Here is a 13,421-nt window from a genome sequence, read left to right as displayed (position 1 = left end):
GGTCCGGGATAGGATAAGGTCGGATATAGACCGGATAAAAAAATCCGAGGAGGGGTGGGATAGACCTGGATAGGATTTTTAATGCCTATTTTTCCAGAAACCCTACACTCCACTCGCTGTCATCTTCATCCCCACACCTTGTGCACTTTCACCAAAAAAATTTCTGGTTTTTTTTCCTCCACTGACTCCTCCGGACCCGTGAATAGCAAAAAAAAAAATTATCCTATCCGACTTTAAATCCGTAGTCCACCAAACAATGGATAGGATATGATAAAATCCTAGGATTTCTTATCCTATCTTATCCAGTCCTATCCTATTTAGAAATCCGGACAACCAAACGCAGCCTTTGAGCATTGCGATCTTCAGGGCATCTCTCTCGTGCGCTCAAATCCTCCCTTCTCTTTCCACGGCTACGAAGAATCGCTGCCACGATCCCAGCCCTTTCGACGAGGAAGAAGAGGTCAGTGCTCTCTTTCCCTCTCTCTCCGCTCCGCTCACTGTGTGGGGTCGGATTTAGTAGCCTGCGAAAATGATTCGATACTGAAGCCGAATTTCGTGGTTCCGCGAGGGGCGGGGGTCGGGTGTTGCACCGTTTTGGTTTTCAGATATGGTTATGCTATGGTTGTAGTGCAGTAAATGTTTGAAGTCGAGGTCGGCATTGTCGTCTCTCGTGGTGGGTGTAGAGATTCAATTCTTTAGCTGCAGCTGAATTGAGATTTTTTATCCGAACTGATGCCACGACATCCGTAGACTAGGAGCTGACCAAGAGTGTTGCGGGAGTACTCCTCGGGGTGTTTAGCCTTTCTTTCGCACCCGACTTTGCTAAAGATCCAGTTTCTAAAGCTAAACCGAACCAAATCGGTTTTTTCGTTTCATATTCGGTATTGTGCTCTACTTGTGAAGTTTTTTAGTAATCTTGTTGTTTTACATCTTGCTATTTTCCTTTTATTCTGTTTAGTCTTTCTGCTGATAACAATAATCCACATTGACACCCCTAGAGCAGACCATGTTTGTCTTTTTAGTTGTTGATTACATGGGAATAAAAGAAATGGCAATATTACTTATCAAGTAGGCATTGATTGCTGGTCGAATTTTGGGTTAGATTATATTAGATTAGATGTGTAAAATGTCACCAGGTTTTTGGTGGTTGGATGAAACTAAAAGTACCTGTGGCTGTGACATACCCATATGGTTTTTATTTTACTGAAAGTTTGAAGAAAATGGTTTGCGTTAAACTAACAATTGCATGCTTTCGGCAGGATTCACTTATATACATATAAGATGGGTAACGTGTGTTGTTGTGTCCAAGTTGAGGAACGTACGATAGGTTTTACGAAGAGGTTTGGAAGGTTTGACAGAACTCTTCAACTTGGGTGTCATTTTGTTCCATGGATTTGCGGATATCAGCTCGCCGGGAAGCTGTCACTCCAATGGCAGAGTTTGCTTGTGAAATGCAAAACAAAGACCAAGGTTTGTTCAATCTTTTGTCTTTGTGCAAACTTCCATCAACATTTAGATTTCATTCTAGACGATTTTGCTATATAGTACACAAATCCACCGGTGATCATCTTAGTGGGAAACAAAAACTGTTTGAATCAGCACATTGCTCCTTGAATGTTTTGTTTTCAAACCGCTATGAGAACTACATTTTCACAATTAAACTAGCTTTCGTGGGTTGGTCGAGAAGTATTAGTGCGAATCTATTGATGTATTTCAAATAATTTGTGAATTTAGAGTTAAATGTTAATGAATTTATCAATTTCCTTTTCTCCTTTCAGTTCTGTGAGATGATAGCCTGTCACTTGTTACCAATTAACATGTAAATGCTTGAATAAGTAATGACCTCACGTGATATTTTTCTCACAGGACGATGATTTTGTCAATGTTGTTGCATATGTGCAATACTGAGCCCATCAAGAAAAACAATATGAGGCCTTTTACATGCAGAGTAATCCAAGACGTCAGATCCAGGGATATGTGCTCAAGGGTATGTGCCAAATAAATTTCATCACATCAGTATAAATATAGTATTGGAACAAATTTGTACAATTTACATGCGAAAGTAACATACTTTAGTCCTTCAATTAACACTTCGGGTAAGCAACGACTATTGCATGCCTGATTTTGTTGTTTCAATCATTCCAGTGATCGGAGCTATGGTTGCGGTGGGAAACATGGACGAAGTTTCTGTGCAGAGGGATGCAATTGCCCAAGCTATTATGCAAGAAATGCAACAGGTTGTCCACTCTAGACTTCTTGATGTTATTATGAGAGATAAACTGAACTGGAGTTCTCTAAATTTTGCAGCCTGTGCTTCTCAATGGATATGAGATTCTGGAAGTCCAAATCTGCGACGTAAAATTAGATGAGGGACTTGAGCGAGCTATGATGAAAGCCAAGAATGGTAACCTTGAAATTTCAATTGCCAATTGATTCTAGATAATTGTTCATCAGGGTAAAATTTTTAAATGGTTAATGATTACATGACAGGCCATATGTCAAAGGTTTAAATTTAAAAGCTGCATATTTCGTTGTAGATAAGGTCTATGGCCATCTAGAAAACTTATGAGAGTAAATCTCATGTTTATGAAGGACGAAAAACAGATTTGTATAATGCTGGAAATTCGACTTTGTTTGGTGCTTAAAAGCTAAACTCAAAGCTTTGTTTTTGTGGGTTGCAGCTAAGAGGAAAAGTTATCATCTTCCCATATTTTTCTCCACACTCCTCTTTCTCAATTAAGCTAAGTTACGCGTGGTTTGTTTGGTTTAAGTAGCCCTCTGTGATTTCTCTCTACATATAAAGGCATTTGTACCTTCAAATCTAATGGGTCTTTCTTTACATGCTTAATTTTTCACATTTAGAGGTTGTTCGAGATTTGCAACATTTCTTAGCGTAATCTCTTGGTTTTATTTGCTCAGTGAATACACAATCCTTTTGGTTTATTAGCTTTTTAACAGCAATTACTAAGCGGTAATTCAATAGGGAAATCAAATCTCTCTTTGATAATCAATTGTTGTGTCTCGACTCAGAGCATATCCGCTGGCAAGTGCACATAAATTGAATGTTGTCCTGTTTATTATAAGGTTAGCCATAGGCAGCGAGACAACGCCTTGAACTAGCTAGTAGGATTTAAATTGGCAGTCTCGAGTCTTGACCAGTGAATTTGAGCTTAAATTTGCAATCGTTAGAGACATTAGACATTGTGTTGAATTGGGTGCAGTGATTAAGTAGAGTGCATATACCTTGCCACGGTGTCCAATGCTTTGTTGTTATTTATGTTGTTCCAATTTGACAAAATTTTGATCATACTCTCAGATGATTTTCATCATTAACCATCACAAGCTTTAAGTTTTCAAACATAGAAAGTAGATCAATTTTTGCTTTCAGTCAAATGAAAAATCTATCAATGTTGTGCTGTGAATTTGTTGTGGTTAGATTACAAATACAGTGGCGCGAACACACCGGTTGGTCCTTAACATCTCATATTTCTTTCTTCCACTAATTCTCTCTCTATTCTCTTGATAGGATTTGGAGGAAAAACTCCACTCAGGTGGTCCATTTGACCCAATGGTCTCGCTAAGGATCCAGACCAGGCTGCCATCCTCAAGGTGAAGAAGATAAAGAACGGCCACCTCACCATGTTCACCATGCTCAATTTCTTCTTGCAAGCATATGTTACCGGGGAGGGAGCTGTCGAGAATCTTTCGAAGCACCTCAGCGTCTCGTTTGGAAACAACTTGCTCGCTATGATTGCCGGAACAGCGGAAAGAACTCCTACCCTATAATTTAGTTCTTGAGATCATCCTCTTGAATATGGGAATGAGTTGTACATCTCATTGAGATATTTTAAGGCATTAATGTAATCAGAATTTTCACTTGGAACTTTCTCTCTTATGATCCATATAGAGGGCTTGATCAAGTTGGCCATTTCCTTCACGCCCTGCAGCTTCTCATTTCCTTCTCGCTTTATTGTCAGTAATGAAGAGAAGTGGAAGTGACAGAACACTATACAAGTGAAAGTGGAAGTGTGAAGCAAGAGAAAAGCTTTATTTGAGATGCATAGTTGTATTGATAGGAGTGATGTGTGCAATGTTGCTGTTGAAGTTGGATTATATTACCTACTATGTTCAATTGTATTAGCAAATATAACTTGATTGTATTCCATTGTATTAGCATATCCAAGTTTATAAAGTTTATGAACCATTAAGTGCTAGTGTGGGTGGATATCATTGATTTACTTGACAATATTTGTACATGTTATAATAATATAAGCAAAATGGTAAGTTACACAATATTTGCAACAAGAAACTAAACTGAACAAGTGCACAAGACCAATCACCTGCAGCCACCATCAAAATCTCGACTTCATTAATCTAATCACATCAGCATACCCATAATTGGATAGTGATTCATAATTAGTGTTTAACTCGGATTACAACCTAAAACGAACTCTTGCAACTCAACCAAAATGTCGACTTCATTAATCTAATCACATCAGCATACCCATAATTAGATAGTGATTCATAATTAGTGTTTGACTCAGATTACAACCTAAAATGAACTCTTGCAACTCAACCAAAAAGGAACTCGGATTACAACCAAAATGCTTATACTCTTTGTTTTTAATTACAACCAAAAAAGTACAAGCAGTCGAGATTCTACACTAGCGTTGAACTTGTATTACAAGCAAAAAGGAACAAGCAACAGCTTTTTAGCTATGAACAATTAGATGGAATTCACATCTACTTCAATGTGGGGCATGACTTGCAGATTCTTGAGTTCCACATGGTCCAAAAGAAAGGAACAAGCAACAGCTTTTTAGCTATGAACAATTAGATGGAATTCACATCTACTTCAATGTGGGGCATGACTTGCAGATTCTTGAGTTCCACATGGTCCAAAAGCCTCAATTGAGTCATGGTGGTTCTGACTTGCAGATTCTTGCATCCTTGTATCTCCTTGTCAGGTAGATGTCCCTTCCGCCATGGCTGATCTCGGATGTTTTCTCGGTCTCCCCTTTTTACCCTGCATAGAAAAGCATATGTAAGTTACAGTAAGTATCGTCACGAGGCCATGTTAGTACCGGAGGCTTGGGCCATATATAAGTTTTCTTGGTCTCCCTTTTTTCTTACCGAAGGTTTGATTTGTGTTGGTGCTAGAGGCTTGGGGCATGTTCTCTTGTTGTGTCCCAAGTCATGACAGTTTGAGCATGAGATAATTGCCCCAACTTTTGCCAATTTATTTGGATTAGTATTTGGATTAACCATGACTTTCCTCTTTCTTGTCCTTTTCTCAACATTTGCACCTTGCTTATTGCGTTGTTTCTTGGGTCTCTCTTGAAGCTTCCTGAATGGCGGAGGCAATATTGGCACTTTAGTGGATAGTGGCCACATTTTCTTCCCATTCAATGCCGGCAATAGAAATTGGTAGCATCTTTCATAGGCATCCTTCTTGAAACAATCATCAACATATGGATTAACATCATATTTCATAAAATTGATGCATGAGATAGCATGGCTACTGGGTATTTTTGAGATATCCCATTGCCTACAGGCACATGTCCTCCTTCTCAAATCTACCTCAAATCAATCATCATCAACTTCAACTTCAAACTTTTCCCCAATACATGGTTTGGTAACACAATATCTAGACTTCACCTTTGCTTCCTCTACCTCTGCCCTAATTCTTGGACATAATTCATCTCGGGAACCCACCATCAATTAGCTTTTCTCATACATTCTCACCATCAAAGCCGTTCTTATCGCCTCTAACATATCAACAATTGGCATCTCTTTGCTTGCAAATATATGCATTGAAAGTCTCACTCAAGTTGTTCTCGATGGCATCACATTTTTGCCCAGCCTTTATGAATGCCCTGCAGAAGTGCTCTGGCCCTTGCCTCATGAAGTCTTCATAGGCATCAACAGACTCCCCTTTCATTCCTTCAATTGCTATGCTGAACTCAACCTCGTATGTGGCATACACAGCTTTCTAGAAGTAATTTTGAAATGTTTCTCCCCTGTATAATTTTTCCAGTTTGCATATATGTGCCTTGAACAATTCCTATGTTCAGCACAATGAGCCAATGAAGAAACTGCATTGATAAGGCCCTGCAAGACATAATTGAAATGCATTAATAAAGTCCTGTAAGACGTAATTAAACCACTACTATAAAGGAACTGACTAAATTAGAGACTCATTCTATCTTTTGTTGATCACTTATGAAGGTCCAACCATCACCTCTGCCTACTTGAAGGTCTGTAAATAGAAACCTGAGGAACCAAGTCCAACTATCTTGTGTCTCACCTTCAACAATAGCCCATGCAACTGGAAACATCTGATTGTTTCCATCTCTTCCAACAGCACAAAGCAGCATTTGCTTTACTACGGTCTTAATAAAACAACCATCTAGTCTAATTACTTTTCTACAACCTTCTAGACAACCCTTTTTCAACCCTTCGAAGCCCACATAAAATCTCTTCAACATGTTTTGTGGGTGTCTAAGTAAAAGATGAAATGTGTTGTTTTTACTAGATTGCATTAATTGAGCTTTATAAGATGCCAATAACTTATATTGCTCAGCAAATGGACCCCTAATAGTCTTAAGAGCTCTGGCAATTGCTCTGTAACATGTTCTTCTGTTGACGTGAGTCCCCACATCTCCATTGCATCTGCTTGCAATTGCATTGCAGTATATTTTAAATTAGCTCTTATCTTAGGCAAGAACTCTTACGTAAGCCAAATGTAAGATGCACTTTTATTTCTCATGCTTCTAGGGCAAATATGTTCTTTTCCAACTGTCTTGATAACAAACATTTTCTCTTTATTCAACCAACTACCATAAAGGGACCATTCACATCTGGTCACACACTTCGCATGCATCTTTTTAAATTCACTTTTCTTCCAACCAATGTTGTAGCCATTTGTGATTGCATATTTCTATACTGCCTCTTAAACTGAGTATGAGATTCAAATCTCATATTGCAATTCTCTATGATCACATCTAGGGTCATATCTAATAGTCAAAGCTCTTGTTTGGTCACATACTTCCTCATCTCTAGAGTTAGGAGGACTGAGATCTTCATGTTCTTCGAGGTCCTCATCATTTTCATCCTCATTCATGTCTTATTGTCCCACATCAATAAAAAATGTCGCCTCCCTTACCATCCCCACCTCATGCATCCCTTCTTCATCTCTAGATAGGATATGCTCTCAAAATAAAGGCCATCATCACTCTCACTATCTCCACTCTGGCTAGCCCCCCATAATTAAGCCCTGCCTCAGCACTAACCACAAGTTCAGTCCCAACTTCATCGCTTAATTCAACTTTAGGCTCAACTTCAACATCAATTTCTCCCTGGTTAGCACCCTCTGCTCCACTCCAAATTTCATCCTCAAAGTCATCTACTATTTCAATATCAATGTAGTTGTCCTTCCCCCTTTACGATGTTCCATCTTTTTGTATGTAAGAGACTAAAGCCAAGAGACTCCTCGATTTTCCTTGCAAAGAAAAGGCAACATGCTTTAATATATATCATGTTGTTAAGCAATATGAACTTGGCATGTCAGTTTTCCTGAGAAAACGTGCTTAATACCCAACGTGCCTACATTATCAAACGTATATGCACTCTACTTAATCACTGCACCCAATTCAACACAATGTCTAATGTCTCTAACGATTGCAAATTTAAGCTCAAATTCACTGGTCAAGACTTGAGACTGCCAATTTAAATCCTACTAGCTAGTTCAAGGTGTTGTCTCGCTGCATGTGGCTAACCTTACAATAAACAGGACAACATTCAATTTACGTGCACTTGCTAGCGGATATGCTCTGACTCGAGACACAACAAGTAATTATCAAAGAGAGATTTGATTTCCCTACCACTACAAAAAAACAAGGATTTAGCCACGGAAAATTGCGACGAATAATTTTTCGTCGCTAATTTGTGAAGGAATTTATTGACGAATTTTTTTTCGTCGCAAATTAGCGACGAATAATTTTTCGTCGCTAATTTCCGACGAAAAAAAAATTCGTCGCAAATTTACGACGGAATTTGCCATGAAAAAAAATTAGACGTTAATTTGCAACGAATTTTTTTTCCGTTGCTAATTTACGACGAAAAAAAATGTCGTCACTAATTTGCGACGGAATTTGCCACGAAAAAAAATTCGTCGCTAATTTGCGACGAAATTAGCGACGAATTTTTTTTCCGTTGCTAATTTGCGAAGGAAAAAAATATCGTCGCGAATTTGCCACGAAAAAAAATTCGTCGCTAATTTGCGACGAAAAAAATCCGTCGCTAATTTGCAACGGAATTTGCGACGAAAAAATATTCGTTGCTAATTTGCGACGGAGTTAGCGACTTATTTTTTTTCGTCGCAAATTTTGCGACGGAATTTGCAACGAAAAATAAATTCGTCGCTAATTTGCGACAGAAAGTAAATTAGTCGCTAATTGTCCCCCTCGCTACTTGTAATATACCCCTACCCCCAATTTCTCTCTCCCTGTTAATTCCTCATATCCCTCTTCGCTGTTCTCCCTCCTTCTCCCTCTTTCATTTCTCTTGATAAACCTCTCTGCGCGCGCACAAATCAGTCTCGGTAAAGCTTTTCTACCGGTAAATGACGTGGCTAATTTCGTGGCTAATTGGCGACGAAGAGAGTTTGTTGCAAAACTATTCATTGTTGGATTCAAATTTTTTTTATTTCATTGACTTTTTTCTGTTTTTTTTCCTAACTTCTAACTTCGTCGCCGACCATGGGCGAGGTCCAGCGACCTCGCCCAGATCTGGGCGAGGCCAAGCGGCCTCGCCATGACCACTGTCGCTCGTCCTCACCCAGATCTGAGCGAGGTCCAGCGGCCTCGCCCGTGGCCGCCGCTCGACCTCGCTGCACAGATCTACGGCGAGGTCAAGCGGCGGCCACGGGCGAGGCCGAGCAGCCATGGCTACCACTCTACCTCGCCACGAGGTCCAACGATAGCCACGGAGAGGCTGCCGCTTGACCTCGCTGTCCAGATCTGTGCGGCGAGGTCGAGCGGCAGCCATGGGCAAGGCCGCTGCTCTACCTTGCCGCGAGGTCCAACAGCGCCTAAATCTAGGCAGTGAGGTCGAGCGGCGGCCATGGCCGCTCGGCCTCGCCCATGGCCGGCGAGGTCCAACTCGCCGGTCGCCAAACCGACGCCGGCGAAAAATATAATGAAAAAATAATTCGAAAAAAAAATTTCGAAAAAAAAAATTATTTAAAAAAAAATCTGAAGTCATTTGTTTTTTAGGTACGTGTCCATTTGAAAGTCTCGCAGATGAAGTGAACATTGCAATTCTCATCAAATTGAGCACTTTCTACTACAAAGATTTTAGTCAAATACTTGGATAAGTCTTCTTGACATGGTAATTTTTTCATTTTTTTCAATTTCAAAGTAATTATTTCGTCAAAAATAAAATTTTAATTTTTAGAATTTTATGGTTTTAATATTTTACGAGATTTTTTTATTTTTATATAGACACAATGCAAAGAGACAGGGCTTGAATGTATAATAAGAACTTACTTAGACGTCGATGATTGATCGATGAGTTTCGTACTGGGTTAGAACTATTTTTGGACTTTGCTAGTAGTAAATATGAGTTAATTGATAGAAATAAGTTATGGTGTCCGTGTAACAAGTGCAGTAATGGTAAATTTCATGTGTGTGATAAAGTTAGAGAATATTTTTGTAAATTTGGGTTTACTTCGAACTACTATAATTGGACTTGCAATGGTGAACCATTTATATCTGATGAAGGATATCGAATAAGTGACCAATTTTCAGTTAGGGAAGAATTAGCTATTATGACCAATTGAACCCATACCAGAGGATGGTGATTGATGCAGCTGGTCAGAATGTTGTTTCAGATTCGAACTATACAAGTACTAGTTTTACTTCTACACTTGAACAATTGGAAGAGATAAGAGTAACAGGTCTTGATGAAAATGTGTGTAATGAAACTTTTCCATCTAATCAGTTCCGGGAAGTGTTGAAAGCAGCAAATGAACCTTTATGGGCAGGTTGTGACAACCACACTCAGTTATCAGTAACAGCAAGATTGTTAAATATGAAGGCAGAGCATAATGTGTCTGAGAATTGCTTCAACTCTTTTGTCGAAGTAATGCGGGAACAATGCCTCGTGATAACATCATGCCAAGTGATTTTTACGATATGAAGAAGTTAGTGGATAACTTAGGTCTTCTAGTTGAAAGGATTGATGTATGTAGTAGGGGTTGTATGTTATTTTGGAGAGATGATGAAAATGCAGAATCTTGTAAATTCTGTAACCAACCTAGGTACAAGATTAACACGAGTCAGAGTCGTAATTAGAAACGTAGACCATACAAGCAAATGTTTTATCTGCCATTAATCCCCAGATTACAAAGGCTTTATGCGTCTCAAGCCACTGCTAAACACATGACTTGGCATGTAAATCATGAAACAGAAGAGGGTCTAATGCGTCATCCTTCAAATGCAGAGGCATGGAAATATTTTGATAGAACATACCCTGAGTTTGCGATAGAGCCTCAAAACATCAGGTTAGGTCTCTGTGCTGATGGATTTGCCCCATTTGGGAAATCAGGAAAAAGTTATTCACGTTGGCCAGTTATCTTAACTTCGTACAATCTTTCACCCGGTATGTGCATGAAGACACCTTATATATTTTTGACACTGATCGTGACTAGCCCGCAAATCCGAAAAAGTTGATAGATGTTTATATGCAATCATTGATTGAAGAGTTACAACGGCTATGGGATGAACGTGTCGTTACGTATGATGTTTCTACTGATCAAATATTTGTAATGAAGGCTGCTCTTCTTTGGACGATAAATGACTTTCCAGCTTATGGAATGTTATCTAGATAGAGTACAGCTGGGATCTTAGGATGTCCGATATGTTTGGAGAGATCAAAGTCATTCAGATTAAGATATTGTAAGAACCCCAGCTATTTTGACTGTCACAGATAATTTTTGCCGACGAATCATACATTTAGAAGGAATAAATAAGAGTTCATCAAGAATATGATTGAAAAAACACCTCTACCATTGAGGTTGACCGGTGATCAAATTTGGGAGCGAGTGCAGGACTTTCCAACTGTTGTTGAAAACCCTCATGGCACAACTATTGCGTACGGAAGTACACATAAGTGGACTAAACGTAGTATATTTTGGAATCTACTATATCGGAAGGCCCATCTTATTCATCATAATCTTGACGTCATGCATATTAAAAAGAATGTTTTCGACAATGTCATAAATACTGTGATGAATGTCACTGGAAAAGCAAAAGACAACTTGAATGCAAGAAAAGATATGAGAGATATTTGTGATCGGCCAATACTAGATGTGGATGCAAACAGCAAGGGACCAAAATCAAAAGCAGTTTATAAATTGGATAAGGAGCAGAGACGAGTCGTTTGTCAATGGTTGAAATCTATGCGGTTTCCTGATGGATATGCTTCGAACATCGGGAGATGTGTTGATTTGAACGAATGCAAGTTGACAGGATTAAAGAGTCATGATTGTCACATATTTATAGAAAGACTAATTCCAATAGCTTTCAAGGAACTTCTACCAAACTTTATATGGGACGCCATTACAGAGTTAAGTAATTTCTTCATGATATTTGCTCAACAGAGTTAAAAGCATCACACATGGAGAAACTAGAGAGAGACATTCCAATTATTCTTTGCAACTTAGAAAGGATATTTCCTCCATCGTTTTTTGATTCAATGGAGCATCTCTTAGTTCACTTGCCTTATGAGGCCAAAGTTGCAGGTCCCGTCCAATTTCGATGGATGTATCCATTTGAGAGGTAAAAAAAATTTTAAAATAAATTTTAAAATACTTTATTATGTATTATGTCCTGATAAACTTCTTTCTATTGCAACTAGGTTCTTATATCATTTGAAGAAAAAAGTGAAGAATAAGGCATGTGTTGAAGCTTCAATTTGTAATGCATATATTGTGGAAGAAGTGACAACATTTGCATTATACTATTTTGAGCTACACGTGCAGTGCAAGAGGCGGAGAGCAAGAAGAAATGATGAGGATCCCATTGATCCCAATTGCAAATCATTCTCTATTTTCAATTATATCGGTCGACCAAGCGGCGCATGTAAGTTTCGTTGCTTAACATGCGAACAACGGCAAGCAGCCCATACATATATTTTACGGAACTGTCCAGAAATGGAGCCATACTTCGAGTAAGTGTATATTTTCAAATATATATATTGCGTGTCAAATATTTACTAATATATAAATGTAAATTGTTAATAGGATTTTTCAAACTTCAATGTATGGACTACCACCAAATGAATTTGACCGTTTGTGCCATGAACAATTTGCAGCATGGTTCAAAATATATGTAAGTTGCCTATAGACCAAAATCAAGTTATGAATATTTTATATATCATTTAAATATATATATTATTGACTTTGCGTGTGTGACCTTAGGTTCACAATAATCATGATCAAGTTGAAAAGCAGGGATTGCTATATCATTTGTCATGGGGTCCAAAGTCAAGAGTACGAACTTGGCCAGCATATTTCATAAACGGGTATAATTTTCACACTTAAGAATATGGAATGGGAAAAGCCACAATGAATAGTGATGTGTGTGTTCGGTCATCCAATGGTGACAGTTCAAAAAATGATTTTTATGGCTTGTTGGATGAAATCATAGAGATAGAGTACCCCGGACTATTAATGCGGGTTGTTTTATATAAGTGCAGGTGGTTCGACCCCGTCAAAGGAATGAAAGTGCATACGAAGTTTAATTTGGTTGAAATAAATCACAAGAAATGGTATATGAAATATGAACCATTTGTGTTGGCACAACAAGCAATTCAAGTATATTATGCATCATATCCTAATTTGAAACGTGACAAAACTGATTCATGGGTTGTATGTAAAATCAAAGCACGAAGAAAAATCGAGGAACACTGGAAGGATACAGCATATCAACAAGAGGAAGTTTGTAACACGGTTAAAACTGAGAAATATAACATTCCAACTTTACAAGATCCATGTGGAGCAATGATAGATGAAGATCTAACTGAAATTCGCGAATCAAATTTAGAAGGTGTTGCAGAATCTGATTTTGAGACAGATGATGATGATGATGATGACGACGACGACGACGACGCTCATGAAGAAGATGAAGATCAAGACGAAGACGAAGGTGAAGATGAAGATTTAGATTTTTGAGATTTTTTACTAATTATGTCGTAATTATTATTATTATTATTATTATTATTATTATTATTATTATTATTATTATTATTATTATTATTATTATTTCGACATGAGTTTATTGTTGTTGTCATATTTATTATTATTGTTGTTGTCGTAATTATTAGTATTATTGTTGTTATTGTTGTTGTTATTATTATTA

At 38.2% G+C, this 13,421-nt stretch overlaps 1 pseudogene; it reads right to left on the bottom strand.

Annotated features, from left to right (window-relative positions):
• Nucleotides 1–4,932: 4,932 nt before the first annotated feature.
• Nucleotides 4,933–6,082, bottom strand: LOC130137398 (uncharacterized; annotated as a pseudogene).
• Between the last annotated feature and the right edge of the window lie 7,339 nt (nucleotides 6,083–13,421).

Source organism: Syzygium oleosum, unplaced genomic scaffold (genome assembly GCF_021117445.2).
Source record: "Syzygium oleosum isolate NSW1041296 unplaced genomic scaffold, Sole_v2.1 Sole_v2.02, whole genome shotgun sequence".
In the NCBI taxonomy this organism is placed as follows: Eukaryota; Viridiplantae; Streptophyta; class Magnoliopsida; order Myrtales; family Myrtaceae; genus Syzygium; species Syzygium oleosum.
This window is presented reverse-complemented; position numbering and strand designations above follow the sequence as displayed.